The sequence below is a fragment of the Trichosurus vulpecula genome, chromosome 6, assembly GCF_011100635.1.
Source record: "Trichosurus vulpecula isolate mTriVul1 chromosome 6, mTriVul1.pri, whole genome shotgun sequence".
Classification (NCBI taxonomy): Eukaryota; Metazoa; Chordata; class Mammalia; order Diprotodontia; family Phalangeridae; genus Trichosurus; species Trichosurus vulpecula.
The window spans coordinates 3,704,343-3,726,351 of record NC_050578.1 but is presented as its reverse complement, the minus strand read 5'-3'; the positions used below and the strand labels follow the sequence as shown (position 1 = coordinate 3,726,351).

The 22,009-nt window shown below is 48.2% G+C and overlaps 1 protein-coding gene across 2 annotated transcripts in view; it reads right to left on the bottom strand.

Annotated features, from left to right (window-relative positions):
• The window catches only part of RBPMS (RNA binding protein, mRNA processing factor), a 153,038-nt gene that overhangs the window by 83,412 nt on the left and 47,617 nt on the right, over positions 1-22,009 (bottom strand). The gene's annotated exons all lie outside the window — the stretch shown is intronic.

The window sequence follows — 22,009 nt, the reverse complement described above, 5'->3', positions numbered from 1 at the left end:
GAAACCAAAGACAAAACCCAAAAAACCCTGGGCAAAAAGCTTCCTCCCAGCTTGGTATAAACCACGGGAAATAAGCAGCAGCCTACGTGTCCGGGGCCTGGCCAGGGCTGAACCAGTGGGGCTGGTCATAGGGGAATTGGTTGGCTTTTGCTTAAGGAACATCACACATATAGACTACAGAGGAGGCAGAGTCAGAGGTCACATTAAAGTACAACGACAAACACTATTCCTGGAAGCAAAAGATCGGCAGGGACGAAGAAGCAAAAGAAAGCTTGTTATTCTTTTCACACATTTTTTATCTTTTCATAAACGAGAGAAGGTTTTTATAGATTTCCACGTTTTTCTCAACTGAGAGGCAGTGTGGAGTACTGGCAAGAGGGCTGGAAGGACTAACTGTGACTTCGAAGGATAGTGATCCAGCAGGCCACCCACTTCCTGATAGAGAGGTGATGGACCAAAGATAAAGAATGAGGCATATAGTTTTTAAACACGGTCAGTACAGGAATTTGTTATGCCTGGTTATGCATATGTTACAAGACTCATTTTGCCTCAATGGGGACAGTGAGAGGGAAAGAAAATAAAACCTTATTCATTAAAAAAAAGTTAAAAAAAAAACTGCAATGGACATGTAGTCAGGAAAACCTCCATGCCAAGTTCCTCAGACATTCCCCAGCTCTTTGACCCTGGACAAGTTATGTAACCTCTCAATGCCTCAATACTTCTAACAACTTCCCTCCCCAGGGTTGCTGAGGCCCAAATAAGATGATGCTTATGAAGCGCCCTATAAACATCAGTCATTATTCCTACTTAATGTTGATAGTTATTAAAATTCCAATAAAATATTTATAACTAAGATAATCCAAATACCACTTGATGCCTGTGTGACTCTGACAAAGTCCTATCCCTTATCAGGTCCTCAGTTGACTCCTTTCTAAAACAAAAGGGTTGGACTTGATAACTTCTAAGATTCCTTCAAGCTTAAGTCACTTATCTACTTTGTAAGCCTGTTTCCTCATCTGGAAAATGAAGGCACTGGACTGAATGAGGTCTTTCCTAGCTCCCAAGTCGGTGATCTGACACTGTTACAGTACACACATACACACACACACACACACACACACACACACACCCAGAGATGCACTCAGTAACCGATTACCTATGCCCTAGTTATCACCATCGGGGCAGATTCAAAGTTCCTGACTATTGTCTCCTCTGCTAGCTGGCATGACTTGTTTTCTTCTTCCTTCCCCCCACCCCTGCTTTGTTCCCCTACTGTAAACAGACATCTAGGAAAACCTTTTTTTTTTAACATTTATGTCTTTACTAGCATTCTTTTCTTTTTAAATTCTGAGTTCTGAATTCTCTCTCTCCCTTTAACCCCCTCCCACACCCGTTAAGAAGGCAAGCAATGATAAATTATACATGTGAAATCATGCAAAACAGATTTCTGTTTCGGCCATATTCTTTTGAAAAAGCAAGAAAAATTAAGTGAGAAAATTATACTTCAGTCTGCCCTCAGAGTTCACCAGTTCTCTCTCTGGAGGTGGAGAGCATTTTTCATCATGAGGCCTTTGGAACTGTCTTGGATCATGGTATTGCTGATAGCTACGTCATTCAGAGTTAATCACTGTACACCACTCAATTACTGTACACAACGATCACCCGGTTCTTCTCACTTCACTTTGCATCAGTTCATGTAAGTCTTCCCAGTTTTTCTGAAAGTATCTTGCTCATCATTTCTTGTGGCACAACAGTAGTTCATCACAGGCATACACCATAACTTGTTCAGCCATTCCCCAACTGACCGACATCCCCTCGATTGCCAATTCTTTGTCACCACAAAAAGAGCTTATACAGACCAATTTTAGTAACTAACCTAAGAAAAAGAGAACATGGGAATTAATCCGCTATCTCTGGGTCCTCAAGCATATAATATAGAAAGGATTTAATCAGCTGTTTGGAATACAGTCATTTTATCCATGAGTGTGAATAACCCTAGAATCCACGATCTCCAGCCTCCATTGCCCAGTATACTCCCCCCACACCAGGCTGGGGAGCTGACCCCTCAAAAGAGTCAGAGCAGGAGTGAAATCCCCGACGTCTACACTACAGGGGCTCAGCAGCAGCAGGGCCGTGATGCTGACGCCCTCTCAGGGAATGATGCTCTGTCCTTCATTTGGTCTTTCATTTCGTTACCACATGCACAGAATACAGAGCTGTCTAGGCCATGGCCCCTGCCCTCAAGGAGTTTAGAGTCAGGATAGGGAAGAGAAGAGGGAGACGGACCCAAATGTCTGGAATGCCAGGAACGTGGGGTAAGAACTGTGAGCAATACAAATTAGGAATGGATGGAAGGCAAAGGAGACTGGGGCGATGAGGGGGCATCATTAGGCCTGGGTCTTAAAGGCCAGAAGATGCTGGTGGGGATCTGGGTGGGGTGAAGGGCTTTCCAAGCAAGACTGGAACTACTGATAAAGAGAACACATGAGGAGCAGCAAGTAGCCTGGATAGACAGGTACATCGGGGGACTGCTGCAGGGAAGCAGACTGGGACCTGGATGTTGAAGGCCTTGAATGCCAAGTGAAGGAATATGAACTTTATTTTAAATCTGTCAGGAGAGCCAAAAAAGGAGCTGAAGAAGAGGGTGTAACAGCATGGCATCACCAGGGAGGAAAGAGGCACAGAGTCCAAGGCAGGAAAGACTGGGGGGCCTACCTTGGGAATTAGAGAACAAGTAGATATTAAAAAGCATCTTTCTTTTATAGCTTCCCAGCTCACACCAAGGATTCTAGCTCCCCACCCAGTTAGTAAGACACAATGACAAACACCTCACCAACTTTATTAAGTACCTACTGTATAAAGTACGGGCAACTAAGTGGTACAGTGCATAGAGCGTTGAGCCTGAAGTCAAGAAGATCTAAGTTCAAATTCAGCTGAAGACACTTGCAGCTATGTGACCCCGGGTTTATCTCAGTTTCTCATCTGTAGACTGAAGGAAAATGACAAACCACTCCAGTATCTTTGCCAAGAGAACGCCATGGACATCATCCATGGCTGTGTTTCTTCCTTGGCCAGCTTGTTTGTGCCCCCTCCACCACCAGGAACTCACTGGGGTCAGGGTTGACATTGGTCCACGGAGATAGGTTTCTTAGCAGAAGAAGAGAAAGCCTTCCCCGGCACTCTTGGGTCCAAGGCTCATCCCTAGAGCAGAGATACCAGCCCAGGGGCCACAGAGCCCTGGTCTGAAAAGGGTCCAGTGCATCATGGGAACATCCTTATTCTGGCTTTGATATCCCTTCACCAAATGACCTGAATGATGGGTCAAGTCACAGTCTTCATATCCCTGGTGCTCGGCTTCCAAGCTCTTGGTCCTTATGAATTTTCTCAATCCACGGGTACTAAAAATACAATTATCACCATGAGGACCCAGAAGTGTTTGATATTTAAAAGGCACCCTTCATATGAACAGATGCAGAATTCCACAGGTAAATCTGCACAATGGCCACAGTAAGTGGCCAGTCTGGAATTAGAAGACTGACCAGGGAGAGCAGTAGTGGCCAGGGGGAAGAACAAGGCATAACTCGTCAGAAAAGGCCAAGAAATGGCTTTGTTCGCCTACCTGCCCTTTGTAACCAGGAAGGGCTCTAATGGGGGCAGGGAGTCATCGCAAGGGACTGACATTTGAAAGAAGGGCATCCATTAAACAGTTTTTAAATGAAAAAAGGGCAGTCCTCCCCATGATCAAAAGGTTAGCGACAAGTGACCGAGCACAACAACCAGGGCTTTCAAATTCACCTGCTTTCAAGCTCGAAATTCCTCCCCCGGGCCACCGGACTGGTTTTGCTGCATTCCGGCCTGGGCAGACTAGGAAAGCAGCAGATAATATCCAAGGGTTACAATGAGTCGGAGGGACAGGGCACTGGGCACCCCACTGGTATAACTTGGGTTATACCAGAAAACAGATGGCCCTCATTCATCTCACAGTGACCCCTACTTCCCCGCCCTCCCCGCCAAGAAATCTCCTTGACCCCAGTTCTGGCCCAGAAACAGAGCCATCTGTGGCCCACCCCGAACAAGGCAGAACACGCTCTGAGGATATCTGTGTGTTTACCTCCCCGAGTCCAAGGCCAGGGCCTTGGTTCCTTTAGGTTCCTTCATCCCCTCCCTGACCCCCTGAATGGCCTCCCTCCACTGTCCTCCCACCTGGGACTTTTATTCTTGTCCTACAGAGTCTGGGTCCAAAGGGCCAGAGCTCTGATGACCCTCCAACGGAAGCCTACGATTTAGAAGCCAGAAATTAGAAAGCACTCACTTTGTTTGCCTATTCTCAATGAGTATTTTGGGGCCTGGACCAAAAGCCGGGTCCTCAGCCACAAGGAGGGTCTGCTGGGTTTCCAGGGGTTTACTGTTGCCACGGGCTCTTTATGGACATCCTGAGAACACCTGACTCAGTTTCTTTTCTGTTATGTGTACAAAGTTCAACTCCCTGCACTGAGGAGGGTACCCCAGACCATAGTGGAGGATGCCCAGTGGAGAACAGCCCCCCCACAGCTATCAGTCAGTCAATGAGCAGCTATTAAGGGCCTTCTAGGTGCGTACCAGGCTCTGTGCTAAGCGCTGGGGGTCCCAAATCAGGTCACTCAGGGAGGTGCTGGCCAGAGGGAGGCAGGCAGGAGAACAGAGCTGGCATAGCCCTCCTCCTCTGGAAGGCTTTCTCTTCCCAGTAAGCTCCTGTCTGATCCTGTAATGATGCCTTCCCCTCAAAGAAGTGGGTCACTGCTCCTTCTTCCTGGCCATCTCCTCACCTGACAGGACCTCTCCTTTGGGCCAGATCATCATAGGGATAGAGATGAGGACCAGAACTGGGATTTTACTGGCACAAGAAACTGCCCCTCTCCCAATGCAGGCCGGCTCGTCCTCCACAACTCACACTGTTAGGAATTTACTGTCACAAATTTACTGCCACAGAGCCAGGCCAGGTCACAGGAGGGACTCAGAGCCAGGTCTTCCAGATGCCAAGGCCGGCTCTAACCACCAGGCAATGCTGTCTCTTTGTTTCGTCACACTGTAGACAAAACACTACATGCTGTTGCTAGGGACAAGCTAGCAACCTTTAGTACTTGGGACAACTTTGGCCCAGGGAGGGAAGAGGAAGGAGGGAGGAGGAGAAAGGAAAGGGAAGAGGAAAAGGGAGAGGGGAGAGAAAGAGAGAGGGAGAGATGAAGAGGGAGGGGGAGAGAAGGGAGGGAGAACACCCATACACACACACACACACACACACACACACACACACACACACACACTCACTCACTCACTCCTCTATGGGACATGGAGGCCGGCCACAGTGACCTCTGGGGTCCCTTTGGGCTCTACACCCCAGTAACGTGACAGGGCAAGGATATCTCAGACACAGCCTGACTATGCGAAGGCACGCTGAGAACTATGAGACATCAGCCCAGGTCTCCTTGGGGAAACTGAGCATGTTTCCATCCGTCCCCAGACAAAGCCATCCCACTTCCACACTGTACTGGCCAGTGACTGCCCAAGGACCGCCCAAGGACCTCATGTACAACTGGCCTTCCCTGAAGGGCCAAAATAGGGGAGGCAAAGTACTTGGTGAGGTCCCTGTGTCTCCAACAACCACAGGGATCAGGGAAGGCTTTCAGGAAGGAGGCCAGCATGAGCAAAGGCTTGGGGGCAAGAAATCACAGGGTATATCCAGGAAGCACAAAGTAAAACACTTAATAGGAGGTAGGGTGGCTCAGATGAAAGGCCAGAAGGATGAGACAGCCCAAATTTGTGAAGAGCCTTGAACGCAAATCAGAAGTCCAAACTTTACTTGAGAGGTAATAAGGAGGCCTGGAAGATTTTTGAGTAACATTAACATCAACAGGTTAAAAGTAATAAAGGTCATCCTGGAAGCTTCATAAACTTCTTGCTTGGAGGGTCAATGTTCTTATTCTGCTCTTTTCAACCTCGTTTAATCCATGTGGTCCGTGTACCACCTCCATGCCTTTGCCTGGGCTGTGCTGTGGGCCTGGAATGTGCCCACTCCTCCCGTCAGCCTCTTAGTTTCTCTGGCTTCTTCCAGGCTCATCTTGAGTCCCATCTACTACAGGAAGCCTTCCCCAGTTCATCCTCCTTGCTAGCATCTCCCTTTAGCATTTCTCTCTATATTTTGTAGCTGTATGTGGTTATTTACAGGCTGGCTCCCTATTAGACCATAAAGGCCCCCGAGGGCAGCAGCCACTGTCTTTTGCCTTTCTCTATCTCCAGAGCTTAGCACAGTGCCTGGCACATATGTGCTTCCTAAATGCCTGCTGACCAACTGACCGAGGGACGGGTTACAAATCTGGGCATAGCTCCGCACACCCCTCCCTTCACCTGCCTACGCCCAGAGCAACGCTCAACCGCACCATTCAGGCACTATCTGTGACAAAGTCACTCTCACTCTGCTCACATCAACATGTGGAACGCACATTAACCCAAGAACGTCCCATTGAAGACAGAGAAAGGGGGACGTGGCTCAAGGAGCCCAGGACCGGGCTTACGGTCGACGCCACCTCAAGGACTCGGCCCTGGCAGACGCTCGGAGGTCTCAGCATCCTCACCAGCCCTGACCCCCTTACAGCTTCGTGGTAATGCGCCACCTGTGACCTTGTGCACGGGGCTGACTTTAGGGCTGGGAGAGGGAGTGTAGGGTACCCAATGCGGCAGATAGCTCAGTCAAGAAGGCTTTTGGGGAAACTTCTCGCCACACCAAACAGACTAATACCTTGAAGCTGGCATCAGCACTAGCAGGCCTCTGGGCCCACGGCATGGGAGCTCTCTGCTAGGCTTCCCCTCTCTGGCCTGGCACCTTCTGGTGCTGCCATTTCAGAAAAGAGAAACTTTCAAGGAGGAAGCAAGCCCGGCTCTACAGCTCCTACCTGGCCCTCTGGACCAGTCACAGTGTTTGAATTCACCCATGATAATGCCATCTCACCCAAACTCCTTGCAAGTTACAACCTGCCATCAGTAGCCTGCCCCGTGTCCTGCCCCTCCCAGCTAGCAGGGGCTGTCCAAGCCTAGGCTGAGGACCTGTCAGAATAGCTACACAACATGTAACTCCAAGGGAGCCTCGAGGCAAACCCGACTCTTTCCCCAGGGGCCAGCCAAGCTGACAGACAAGGTCATCCAGGAACCAGGAAGATAGCAGTTGGGCAAGGATAACAGCCGATGTTTTTTCTAATGCTATAGCATGGACCATCACAGCTTCTAAGTGTGTGTGCCGAGGGTACAAGGCAGCCTCCCCAAGATGAACAGTGCTTTTGTCCAGGAAGGGTACCTTCCACGAAGGATATGAGGAAGTCACAGAGCAGGAACAAGGCACAGCCACGGACAGCTCGAGGGACGCCCCAGCGCTCACCAAAGGGACTAGACCAGGAGGTTGGTGCCGACCACTTGGGCAGGTCCTTTCTGGAAAGGTCAGAGCCAGAAAGGCTTCCAGTCCAAACAGAACCTGCAACGTCCCAGGGTGTCATGGAATTTGGCCTTAACTGGACACAAACTTCCGTTATAGTTATCATTAGTATCATAACTAGCACTTCAATAGCAATTTAAGGCTTGTAAAGACTTTGCACACATGGGGAGGTGGGCACTATTACCACCCTCATCTTACAGCTGAGGAAACTGAGGCAGACGGAAGTTAAGTGACTTAGCCAGCGTCTGAGGCTGGGTTTGAACTCAGACCTTCCTGACTCCCGGCACAGCACTCCATTCCCTGCACCACCCAGAGAGGTAACAAAACAAATCTGAAAAGGTCCACAGTACTCAGAGGGTGAAGCTCCTAAAGCGCCAGGCTGAAAAGCCTGTATTTTACCCTGTAAGCAATGGGGAGCCACAGAAAGTCTGTGAGCAGAGGAACGACATATACCTAAGGGAAATCTTTCAGCAGTTGTGTAAAGGGCAGATCGGGAAAGGGGAGTGACTGGCCTCAGGGAGAACAAGGAATGGCTATCACTGGAGTCCAGGAAAGAAGCCAGAGATGCTAAGAGGGAGGGCGCTGAAGTCAAATAAACAGCTTCTGGTGAGTGGATGCACCTAGGGGTGAGAGAAGAGGAGAAATCAAAGATGACTTGGAGGTTATGACCTGAGTAACTGGGAGGACGTGGTTTTCATCAACAGAAATAGGTTAAGACAGACAGTTCTCAGAAGGGAAAACACTAAGTTCCTTTTTTGGACAAATTGAGTTTGAGATACCCACAGGGCATCCAGAAAGAAGCAACGGCCAACATGGCGCTGGAATGCAGGGGTCAGTTGGGAGACTCCTGGTAACATTGCCGAGAAAAGATTCAGTGCAGGGCTAGCACTGACTGACAGATTTCTGGAGGTTTAGCAATCAATCAATGAGCATGTGTGTATATATGTAGATATACACGTGTGTGTATATATGTGGAGAGGGATGGAGGGAAAGGAAAGGAAGGAGGGAGGGAGAAGGTGGGGGAGAAGGGAGGGAGGGAGTGAGAGAGGGAGAGGGAGGGGGGAGGAAGGGGGAGAGAGAGAGACAGAGAGACAGAGAGACGGAGGGAGGGAGGGGGAGGGAGAGAGAGAGAGAGAGAGGGAGAGAGAGGAGCCAGAGAGACAGAGAGAGAGGAGAAAGAGAAGAGACAGACAGAAACAGACAGAGAGGGAGGGAGAGAGGAAGTACGCACTGAGGAGTGCTTATTGGGTACCAGGCACTAGGAATACAGAGACAACAACCACAGGAGTCTCTTATCTTCCAGACTCCATGGATGGACAGCACATATTCACAGAGAATGAATGCAGGGTAATGGGATATAAACCCCCAGGGATGGGAGAGGAAGGAGGTTTCAAACAACCAGAAAAATCACCAAAGGAGGATGCCCCCCCCCAACCCCCCCACTGCCAGGCAGAGCCTGGACCAGGGACTGATTCCAAAGGGCAGAAGTGAGAAGAGAAAAGACTCCAAGGCTGGAGTCATTCTGTATGTGGGACAGAAAGGAGGCCAGTTTGGCGGGAGTGTAGAGTGGCCAATGGGGGTGATCACCAGGAAAGACAGGCTGGAGCCAGATCATGAGGGGCTTAAAATGCCCAATGGAGGCTTTTGGATTTTGTTTGCCCTAGAGGTAATGGGGAGCCAAAGAAGCTTCTGAAGGAGGAGCAGAACCAACATGCATTTGAAGACTAGGGAAAGAGGGGAGGAAGCTCAGTAAATCCCAGGAATTTGGCTGAGATGGGAAGGAGAGTTCTGGAAGGACGATTTAAAGGCAAGGCAGGATCAAGTGGGTTGTTTTCAGGTGGGGGTGCAGGGGCAGGAAGCCAGCAGAGGGAGAGCAGGGCTGACAGAGGAGAGGGGAGTGCAGTCTCTGGAAGAGAGCAGGGGTGAGATAAGGACACAAGATGGGAGGCTGGACTTGGCAAAGAGGAAGATGACCTCTGAGTTGGAGGCAGAGGAGGAGAGAAGGGCTGAGGATGGCTGGAGGAGATGAGGGCAGTCATGACCAATGGCCTTGGTTTTCTCAGTCAGTGAGAGCCAAGGTTGTCTGCTCAGAGAAAGGAGATTTCAAGCAGCCCTTGTGGGGAGAATGAAGGAATAAAAAGGGAAGAATCGAAGCATTTCCAAGACGCAGCAAAGGCTCAGTTGAAATCACTCAATGTGAACTGGTATCAGACACCAGCCAGCACTGCCCTATGACTTCTTGGGGGCAGGAATGGAGAAGGCAGATGAAGGGGTGACCCAGAGCAGAATAAGTAAGAGCCGGAGGGTGAGTCAAGACTGAAGGAAGGAAAGGGAGACCAGAGGAGGGGTAAAGACTCAGGAGAAGAGGGAGGGGTCACACTGAAGAGGAAGGCTGGCAGAGGGGAGGGAGGAAGAGAGGGGACACAGGCGATCCCGATCAGGGGGAGGAATTTCAGAGCTCAAGATCACGGAGCATATGACTAATGACAGTGAGCTCCAAGATGTGACCCGCCCTACGGGAGGCCAGGGTGGAATGCAGCTGGAGGTCATGGGAGTTGGGCTGGGCAGTGACCTGAGAGTGGGCTGTTCCAAAGGTCACCTACATGGACATCAGAGAGACTCGGCATAAGAGCAGGTTTGGGATGGAGAAGACCCCAAGTTTACTACTCAATTCCAAGGAAAGATGAGAATGACTCTGAGGCTAGCAGGTTTCAGCAAGGACCTGGGACTCTCTGACCCAGTGTCTCCTCCTTGTCACTCCCCTTCTCTTTCAGGAGGCCACTGCATATGGCACTGGCCATCACTCTTTCTCCTAGGTTAGGGATGGGGCGCCTGCAGCCTCAAGGCCTTGAGGTCAACACAGTTTAGTTCATTCCTCCTTCCGCTCTCTCCTCCCACCTTGGGTACAGAGATGTCTTCTTTTTGCCTCTCTTTTCTCCGATTTTTCCTAGAAAGTTCTCTCTTTCTCCATCTCATTTTCTCTTTATTCCATTTGTGAAGCAAAGAATAACCCTTAGCAGCACCAGCAAGCACAGGCACACTGCCTGAGACACACCTGAACCCTGGAAAAGGAAGCCCATGACCTCCAGAACCGCAGTGGATTCAAAATGGCGGCCAGCAGCAATGATACCCGCACAAGAGAAGAAGAGGCCAGCAAAGACGTCATTGCTCAGTCACTGTCAGTCCTCTCCGATTCTCTGTGACCCCCTTGGGGGTTTTCATGGCAGAGACACTGGAGTGGTCAGCCATTTCCTTCTCCAGCTCATTTTACAGATGAGGAAACTGAGGCAAACAGGGTAAAGTGACTCGCCCAAGGTCACACAGTCACTGAGTATCTGAGGCTGGATTTGAACTCAGGAAGAGAAGTCTTCCTGACTCCAGGTCTGACGCTCTATCCACAGCCCTACTTAGACATATATGAATGGAAAAGGAGAGGGAGGTAGACCAGTCACATGGGGGTGGGAGGATTCCTGGAAATGAATGGATGAGAATCACCAAGATTGGATTGGAGAGCAGCAAGGGGTCCCACTGCATCATGGGACAGAGCGCTCACACGATGAGCTCACCGTCTACGTAAGTATTCAAGTACTGCAGCCAGGTTTGGTCCTCCTGTGCTCTTTGCAGCGTATACAGTAGACCTGTTGGCTGCGAGCCTTGACAAATGTGAGGGGGTGAGAGGAGGGAGAAGCAGGTGAAGCTAACCGCCATTTACCAAAATGCCTCGACCAGGTCATTTGTCCATTTGTTCCATAAATATTTACTGCATTCAACCCAGCTGAGCACACGCCTCGGGAGCCCAACCCTTTTGTACGTCAGGGACTTCCTGCGACACAAAGCTGAACATATTTGCTATAAACACTGAAAAGCCAAGTGCAGAGAAGTGGAGAGTTCCGGTATGGAGTAAACATCCATTACAAACCTCTAACTCCCTCCAGCCTAACGCACGTCCATAACGCACCTGAGTAGGCGGCCAGGCCTCAGAACTCCAGAAGCCAACGTAAGCCTCACGTAGGAGAGAGGCCTTCTTGGCTGTCCACTGAGACAGCATTAATCATATGGCACAGCGGATGGAGGGATAGATTTCGCATCCAAAGACCTGAATTAGAGTCCTGCTTCAGACGTGATGGCTATGTAACTGAGCCTCCTCTCAGCCTGTAAAATGGAGGTCATCACAGCACCTACTTCCCAAGGTCACAGCTATGGGTGCCCTGTAAACCTTCCAATGCCACAGGAATGTGAGCTCTTGTTATCATAATGATGAAGGCCCAAGAAGGAGGCGAGACCTGAGGGCACAGAGGCCATGGATTCATTCCCAGAGTAACTTAGAGCCTCACATTTGTAGCTTTTCTAGTAGAGACCCGGGGGGATGGAAGCAAGAAGACAGGCCGCTCATTTCCTAGGAGACCTGAGGAAATGGTGGGGTAGAATCTGATTTGATTTCACAATTAAGTCTTTCTTTCTTAAAGAGTCTGTGGGCACCAACAAGGTTGGTCAACTTCTCTATGTTTACTCAACAGACTCAAAAGAAACCCAAAGGACTTCTGGGCAGTCCTGCCTGCTCCCCTTCACCTGGAATGCCCTCCCCGCTCAGCCTCTGAGCTTGGCCCTTGTGATGTAACAATGCATCACAGTCATCTGGGTCTGGGTCTCATGCCCTCTTACGCCACACCCAGGAGGGCACAGGTCTTGCCTACATTTCCTATCTTGCCAGCTGTTTGGCATAATACATAATAATACATAATAATGCCTGGCAGGTATTTAACAATAAATGAACGAACAAACAAATGAATCAACAAATGAACAAATGAGTAAATGGAGGAACTAAGATAGCTTGGATTTATGAGAACTTAACTATTTACAAATTACTTTTTCAAACTGCTGCCAGGGAAGGAAGATCATCACTGAAAAAAGCCCAGTTTTACAGGTGAAGAAACTGATGACAGCTCCCTGGTATCAGAGCCCTTCCCATCACACCCCCTGCCTCCCCACCAGCAGCAATGGAATACAGAGACGTGGCTCTTTAGGTGCCCAGCAATCCTAGCTTCTGATCTATCATTAAGGGTGAAAGCCAGCTCGTCCTCCAGGTAGTAATTAATAAAGGCTAGGATGTCCTGGGGCTCACAGGGAAGGGCCACTGCCCACAATGACCAGGTCACAGCCAGGCCCAGCCCACCCTCTCAGGGGTGCAGCAGCCTCTCCTACTGACTCAGCTTCTCTGGCCCAAATGCTTCTTCGTCTGCCTGGCCCACTATCGTTGACCTCTCTCAGGGTCCAGCCTTCTCTTTCTGGGGAATCAGGAATTCCCCCTGCCTGGGAAGCCCCCACGGCTCCCTAGAAGAGTTTAAAAAAAAGGGCGTGCATTTGGGCGCGCGCGCACGCACACACACACACACACACACACATGATGTGGTTTCACCAACCACTGGAAATTAATTACAATCAATTACTCTGATGCTGATAATTCAGTGGGATGGAGTCAGGACTCCTGAGTTGACTTGTCTACAGAACCCCAAAGGGACAAAACTCCCTTGACCAATCACCACCCCTTCTCAGCATGTTAAGGTCTAATCAGGGAGCTGGCTGGGGCACTGAGGGCTTGGGTGACTTACTCAGGGTCACAAGGTCAGCAGCTGTCAGAGGTGGGACGTGAACTCAAGTGCAGGCATGGTAGATGGACTAGGCCCAGAACAGCACAAAGGGAGGGAAAGAACAGGATGGAGTACATTTGGGAAACTGGGAAATTGTGTCTCCTGGACACAATAACCCCTTTTGAACACCACCAGGATTGTTCTGGTCACACTTCAGGGATACAAACCCTAGAAATGCCACGGTCTCTGAAGAACCAAAGACACAGGTCTCCCAATAGGCAAGTCAGTGTAGGAGTGTCAGTGAGGAGGCCACGAGTCATCTGCAGGGAATGAAGCAGGGAAGGGAAGGCAGAATAGATGATATTGGATAAAAAGGAAGATATCAGAGAAATATGTGATCAGAAAAGGCCCCAAGTTGAAGGCCTTCTGCACAGAGCTGATATTTGGCAGGCAGATACGGATGGTGGTCTAGTCATCTCAGAAGATGTCTAACGGATAAATAACGGACAGCTCTAGGGCTCTGCCGTTAGCCATACAACAGCAAGGGAGCTACTAGAAAGCCTGCTGAACTCACTCCTTGGGAAGGATTTCAGGGAGGTCCTGGAAAATGGGATAAGAAGGTACAGAGGGCTGTAATCTGCACTCCTGGTGTGAGTACCCTTTGATGGGACAGCCAAGGAAGCATCCATAGGAGAAGAATGAGCCACCTTCAGGGCAGCTGGGAGGTGGCCAGGCTGTGAATTTTACGGGCTCAAGAAATGTGAGCTGGAATGATTATTAGAGTGTTAAAGTCCAGCCCATTCTGCAGAAGGCCACAAAACGCTCTCAAAGGATTACCCAGTTCAAGAGAATACTGAATTCTGCAGCATCTCACATTTGGTGATGACATGGGAAAAAAAAGTTGTTGGCATCGTTCATGCAACTAGATACAGGTTCGATGTTTTCCATTTTTATAAATTCCAAACAGCTTGGGCCATTTTCAGAACTGATGGCCTCCATCCCCTAAAGAAGTCCTGAAGGGAGCCAGGACCTAGACAGAGTCTTTGGAAATGGCCAAGGGTCTCCTTCTGACCTAGGTGTGCCAGGCTCTGCCACCTCCCAGTGGGGGCTAGGGCTCCCTCAGGCAGGGCTGGCTAAGACCAATCCCAAAGCCGCTGGGGATCCTTGTCCTACCAGGAGCCCAAAAAGACAGAGAAGCAGCCTTGTTCTCAAACTTACCAACATGCCTTCTCATTCATCTTCTTGTTATCGTTTTGAAATGAACGGCTATTTCCTTTTTATTATTATTCAGGACTTTTCCCCAATTACATGTGAAACCAGTTTTCAGCATTCATTTTTAAAACGTTGAGTTCCAGACTCTCTCTCTCCCTCCCCACGCTCCCCACTGAATGGCTACTTCTAAGGGTCCAGTGGGCCTAGCAAGACTCCTTCTTTGGCAGCACCGTCAATCCCTAGGCTTAACATGATGGAAGCAACTTCAGAGGTCACTCAGTCCACCCTTAGTAGTCTTGGAGAAGCCATCTAGGGGGCACTCTCTAGACCACAAAGCTTTCTGCCTTATCACTCAACTGCGTGAAGACTTCGTATGACTTTAGGACTGGGAGAGGGGAGTGCAGGATACTCATAAAGGCTGCAGGAGGGTCCCAAAGTAGCAGCTTTTCCCATGACAAGAGGTCGTGTCCTCCTTAACTCTCCTCCACCCGGGGTGAACATGAACAGCTCCTTCACTCGTGCCTTTTTCACCCGTTCTTCAGTCTCTCCACCATCTTGTTAGCTGTAGTTGAGCCAATGGTGCAGCTGGCTAAGGCTTCTGACCGGAAATCTTGCCTCCGTATTGACAAGCACAACCAAGCCCAGGACTCAGTTGACCTCACAGGGATAGGACAACATGATTCCTAAGGTCCCTTTCAGATTGAAGTCAGTGAATCTATCAACTCATTTCAAAGTCCAGCTGTGGCACCTGCCACTTGCTACCTTGGGGAAGATCACTTCTTGTTGAGGAGTTCTTTCAGCCACGTCCAACTCTTTGTGGCCCCATCTGGGGTTTTCTGGGCAAAGATACTGGAGTGATTTGCCATGTCCTTCTCCAGTCCATTTAACAGATGAGGAAACTGAGGGAAGAAAGGTTAAGTGACTTGCCCAGGGTCACACAGCTAATAAGTGTTTGAGCCACATTTGGACTCAGGAAGATGAGTCTACCTGACCGCAAGCCTGGAGCTCTAGCCACCACGCCATGTAGCTGCACCCCTCCTCCATCACTTAACCTCTGTGATTCTCAGTTCCTTCATCTACAAAGGGCACACATCTGAACCCCCATTCAGAAGCCCAAACTCCAAAACCTATGCTCCCAGAAGAACTTCAAAGCTTCTCTGGGGCCATTCTCTAGCCCATTCTCCCTCTCCCACTATCACTCAGCAACTCCCCTTCCTCCAAGAGTCACACTATCCAAATTCAACATGCAAGCCAGAGCCTGGACTAGCCATGATTTCGTGATTTACAGACTTGCAAGGACATTTGCCTTCCATCCACTGTGAGTTCATTGCCTGGCTCAGAGTCGCTCCCTCCTCCCTAAATCCGGCTTTCATTATGGGGAGACTTCAACATCCCTCATGATACTCCCTCAAATAATCTAATTTCCTTATCTCCTCAGTCCTCATGACCTACTCCTCCAACCCGACCTCAGCGACAGGTCATGCCCCCTGCCATCACCCACGAGGCTTTCCTTCCATCTTCACCTATTCACGATTCCCTTCACCTGATCATAATCTTGTTTCATGACATCTTTCCCTGCCCCTTCTAACTCCTAACCCCATTTTCTTCCTCACCAGGACCCCTAACTGCACCACCCCTCAGTTCTTCCCCAGGCCATCACTCTTGAACTGTCCGGACTCTCTTCCCTTCTTTATCTTTACCCCTTGGTGAACCAGGTCACCCCTCCACTGTCCCCTCCTCTCTAATCCCTTGACCCTCTGCTTGATAACCAAACATACTTGGGCATACCCAACCCACCATCCATCTCCTTTACTCCTATATTACTTGCTGCTGAATGGAGCTGAAGGAAATCACTAAACTGTGCTGACAGGGCCCTACAGATTTATGTTCTGTAATCTCACTGGGGCAGCTACTCCTCCCTCCTGGATCCCCTAGGCCACTCTATGAAACAGCTGCTCCAGAAAGCCTCATCTGGCCTCCAGTCTCCCCCTCACCTCACTTGGAAACGGCTTTGTCTCATACTGCACACACACAAAATAAAAATTACTCACCGAGAGCTCTCTCTTTGCCCTGCCTCTTCTTCCTCCTCATCCTCCTCCACATTTACATCACTCAGATGCCACTATCTCCCACTATCTCTTGCTCCCAGCCCCATATGGCCCTTCTCTGATCAAAGCAAACCTCAACACACCTGTGATCAATCCCATTCCATCCTGTCATATTCGGCAGACGGGCCCCACTCTTCCTCTGGTCTTTCCTCCCCCCTCATCTACTGACTCCTTCCCTGCTGCCCACAAACATGCCTCCACATCTTCCCAGTTCTCAGAGAAGCCTCACTGGATCTGAACATCCCTGCCAGCTATTGTCCCACATCCCTTCTCTCTTTCATGGCCAAACGCCTTGAGTAGCAGTCTATGGTAAGGTTCTCCACCTCCCTTCTTCTCGCTCTTAATTCTCTACAACATGGCTTCTCATCTGAGCATTCAGCTCCAACCGCTCCCTCGGAAGTTACCAATTATTTCCTAATTGCTAAATCTAGTGGCCTTTTCTCAAGGCTCATCCTTTTTCTTGAAGTTTTTCTTTTCCTCCTTCTTGACCTCTTTCCAGCCCTTGGACACTGTCAGTGACTCTCTTTTCCTCGATCCTCTCTTCTCCCTGGGTTTCCGTCATATTACTCTCAACTGCTTCTCTCTCCTTCTGTCTCACCACTCCTACTCACTCTCCCAGGATATTTCCTTCATCCAGACCACACCCACTCATGTGGGTGTCAGGCTCTGCCCTGGGCCCTCTTCCCTTCTCCCTCTAGACTGTCATTTATGATCTCATCCACTCCCATGGATCCAATTATCATCTCTAACAGATGATTCCCACATCTGTTCATCCAGATGTAAAGTCTCTCCTGACCTGCAGTCTCTCATCACCAACTTCCTCTTGGACATCTTGAACCCAAGGACCCGTGGGCATCTCAAACTAAAACACGTCCCAAACTGAACTCATGCTCTTTCTGCCCAAAGCTCCCCTCTTCCTAACTCCCCCGTAACTGCTGAAGGCACCACCATCCTTCCAGTCACTCAGACGCCAGCCTCGACCCCTCTCTCACACTCATCCCACACAGCCAATCTCTTGCCAAGGCTCAATCATTTCGACACTCAGAATCTCTCTCACGTGTTCCCTTCTCTCCACTCGTGTGACCTCTACCTTAATTCAGCCCTTCACTTCTACTTAGGTCTGGGTTCTTAACCTGGAGGCTCATTAATATTTTGATAAATGTATTTCAATAATTAGTTTCTTTTGTAATCCTGTGTATTTCATTTTGTGCATTTAAAAACATTATTCCAAGGAGTCCATAGGTTTCACCAAATACCACTAAAGGGTGAAGGAAGAGCCCCCAGACTTAAAATAATCCCCAGAGATCTCCCAGACTCATCCAAAGCTGCCAAAGCAGAGGTCTGATCCCATCACCTGACACCTCTCATATTCAATAAACTCCTGTGGCTCCTGATTTCCTCCAGGATCAAACAGAAACTCTTCTGTCTAGCATTAAAGCCTGAGCTCTTCCACCCTTCTCATCTTTTTACAATACCCTTTTCCATACACTGCGCTCCAGCAATGCTGCCTCACACAGTCCATACCCCATTCTGGGCCTTTCCACTGCTTCTAGAATACTCGCCCCCTGCCCCCTGCCCCCTCTTAGCCTCCCTGACTTCTTCAAGCCTCAGCTCCAATCCCACCTGCCCCCCGGGGGCCTTTCTCAGTCCCTCCAGGTGAGTGCCTTCACTCTGGGTCTGCTATCGATCTCCTTGGCATGGACCTTGTATGTATACAGTGTCTCCCTCAAAAGACAGGGATGTGTGCTCCTGAAGGGCAGAGGCTGTGCTTTTGTCTTTCTCTGCATACCCAGTGCTCAGCTGGGCACCTAGCTTCTCTCTTAAATGCTTCCTGACTGACTGAAAAAGAACCCTTTTTTTCTCACTCCAAAACAAGCTCCATTAGGATGTCATGCAAGAACCCCGGACAAACATCACAGGGAGGGTCCTCTGGGTTTTTAAAACAAAAGAAAGAAAAATGAACAGCAGGCACAACTGATTACGTCGATCATTCTCCTGGTCACCAACAATCTCATCAGCCAAACACACACCCCTTAGATTTGCACACAAACACCCCACTGGATTTGCACCCCCCTACACACCCACACACCTTCAGATTTGCACATACACCTCAGATTTGCACACACACACTCACCCCATTGGATTTGCACCCCACACACACACCCACACACCTTCAAATTTGCACATACACCTCAAATTTGCACACACACACTTACCCCATTGGATTTGCACCCCCCACACCCACACACCTTCAAATTTGCACATACACCTCAAATTTGTGCAAACACACTTACCCCATTGGATTTGCACTTCCCCACACCTACACACCTTCAGATTTGCACATACACCTCAAATTAGTGCACACACACTCACCCCATTGTATTTGCAGCCCCACACCCACACAACTTTAGATATGCACATACACCCACCTCAAATTTGTGCACACACATTCACCCCATTGGATTTGCACCCCTACACACACCCGTACACCTTCAGATTTGTGCACACACCCACATTCATGTACACGCCCCCTCAGATTTGATCCAAAGTGAAATAAGCACAACCAGGAAAACATTTCACACAAGGACATCAACCACAGAACAGGAAAGAGCAAGATAAAATGAGACTGGATGCTGTGTGACTAGAATGATAACCTCAGCCCCAGAGGAAGGTTGAGACAATGCACAGGTGGGGGGCTATGGGTCCAGAATGTATTGCTGGACTCAGCTGAGGTGTAGGGCTGGTTGTTTTGTTTGTTTTTTGTCAAAAGGAATGTCTCCTGAGATGAAGAGAAAGGGATATATTTGGAAAGTATACCTCTCGAATTTAAATCTATCAATTCAAAATTTTAAAAAAGCCCAGGACGATGAAGTAATATCTCTCCCAACTCACAGTCAGCAGCGAGTGACTCACCAGAGATTTTGAGACAAAACTGGTGAATTTAAATACCTAAAAAGAATCGAACTTTTTTGCACTACAAAAAACAGTGCCCCCAGAATAAGAAACCAACTGTAGGGAAAGTATCTTTATATCAAACACTTCACATAAAAGTCTGCCAACGTTTAAGAAATTCAATCTATGAGAGCAAGGGGACCATTTGTTGTTTCTTTAGAGATAAGAGGCCAAAACGATAAGTACAGGCAGCTCTCCAAAGAGCAAATGCAGCCCTGAGGAAAAACAAACACCAAGAATTCCAAGAACCCTCAGGAAGAGGGGAGAGTGAAACCAGGCAAAGAACTATGCCAATACTGGTGACAGCTGTCTGAATCAAGACATAACCAAGCCCCAAGACTCAGGCTAAGGGGCAACTTTGCAAAGTTTCAGCACAAGTGACCAGTTGTTTTTTATTTTTAAATCAATGAATTACAAAAGTTTATTGGTTGCAGACACTGTTAGTTAGAAACGCTCTTAGGGGTTTTTTGATTAATGATTTTCAGGAACCATGGATTATTTAGAATGTTTATGTTTATCAGCTTGGTTAAAAATTTTATTAACAAGAAAGGAATAGGAATTATCTACGTAAAATTTTTCTTAGAATCTCTAATCAGAAGAATCCAAGTTAAGAGAATCTTGAGATGCTACACAATTTGTTGACACCCAGAAAATTGACAAATTAGACAACACTGACGCAACTGTGATTAAAGAAAAATGGCTCACATTGGTGGAGTTGAGTACTGGTTTAAGTTTTCCAGAAAAGAACACGGGATAACAAATAGTGACAAAAATCTGCTTACCTGCATACTCTTTGATCCAATGGTCCCAATGGGACCATCACCCAAAAAGGCTTTTAACAAAAAAAGAAGTATCAAGATACAGCTGGCATCACTTTTTTAAAGAGTAAAACTCTCAAAATAAATTAAAGGCCCAAACTATTAGGAGTGTTTATCTGAACAAGTGATGCCACATGAGTGAAATGGAACATGGCAAGGCCATAAAAAGCGCTAAACATGAAGAATTTGAATGAATATGGGATTTTATTTTAGGTGATACAGAGTAAAGAAAGCAGAAGCTAAGAATATTATACATACGAACTAGAAGAAACCTATGGCAAATACATTAAAAATGTCTGTTGGGGGTGGCAAAGAATTGGACATGAAGGGGATGCCCATCAGTTGGGGAATGGCCGAACAAGTTGTGGTGTGTGATTGTAACGGAATATTATTGTGATATAAGAAATGCCAAGTAGGATGATTTCAGAAAAAGCTGGGAAGACTTACAGGAACTGATGCAGAGGGAAGTGAGCAGAACCAGGAGAGCACTGTATGCAGTAACAGCAACATTATAACAATGATCAAGTATGAAAGACATAGCTACTCTGATCAGGACAACGATCCCCGGCAATTCTGAAGGATTTATGAGGAAAAATGCCTATCCACCTCCAGAGAACTGATGAATTCTGAGTGCAAAATAATTTTCACTTAATTTTTGTTGCCCTCTTTTGGCAACAGGACTAATATGGAAAGATGTTTTGCATGATTTCGCATGTATAATTGATATATTGCTTGCCTTCTCAAGTGGGTCAGGGACAAAATTTGGAACTCAAAAAAAATTTTAAATGAATGTTAAACAAATAAATAATCATTTGGGGGGGGTAGATGGAAAGAAAAGACAGAAAAGACAGTGGGAACACAAATCACGTAGCTACCTCTGAATTCAAGTGCATACACAGTTCTTTTTGTTTGCGATTAAGGATGCTGCAACTGAAGCTGACAGACACATGGAAAAGTTTCCAATTTCATTTTTCTGAGTTCTTTTTTCCCCCTCTTGACATGTCTAAGTACATGTATCTGTCAAGGGAAATCTGAATATACTGTGTGAAAAAGATAGTGTGTGTGTGTGTGTGTGTGTGTAAGAACTGTCAATAAACCACATCAATGCCCCCACTCTTTGGGTCTGGCTTCCGTAATGCCTCCTACAGTGTGGCATCATGGTATGTCTTTCAGCAGACTCATCAGATTCTCCCTTCTGCTCCCCAAGCACAAGCTGATCCCCTCATTAGTCTGGTCTCCGAACTGTGCCGCAAACATCCCAAGCTCATTCCCTGCCTCCATCCCAGTGAGATAACCGCCACTATAAACAGTGGTCATTCTGAGGAGCCCAGTTCAAGCATCACTTCCTTCATGAGATCATTCTTCCATCCCTCTCTCTCTCCCCTGACCTTCCACTGTCCTGCAGCCGGCAGCATCTGGGTTAGCATGTCAATATTGTCTACTATGACTCATATCCTGATGTGGAAGGAACCTTGGCGATTCAAAGGGGACACCAGTGAGGTCCATCCTCTAGTGGGGACAGATGGTCTGTTTCCTGTGGAAGGCCCAGCCTGGCCAAGTCTGAGATGGAATGGCACCACAAGGCTGGATGCCTGTGCAGCTGGCTGATGAATCTTATCAGCTGCCAGACCTCAGGAAGACCCTGAGCCTACTGTGACATGATGAGGGTGTGGCAGAGGCTGTCTGGATGGATGAAAGCAGAGACCTCTGGATCATGAAGTTCAATTCTCTTTTTCATAGGTTTGTTCATCTTAGTTTCTCCAACCAGACCCTGAGGATACTGGTGGACTGACAATGTCTCACTCATTCCATATCTCCCTGACCATGCCCAGCACAGTGGTGAACACTCAGCCAGTATTTAAAGGAACT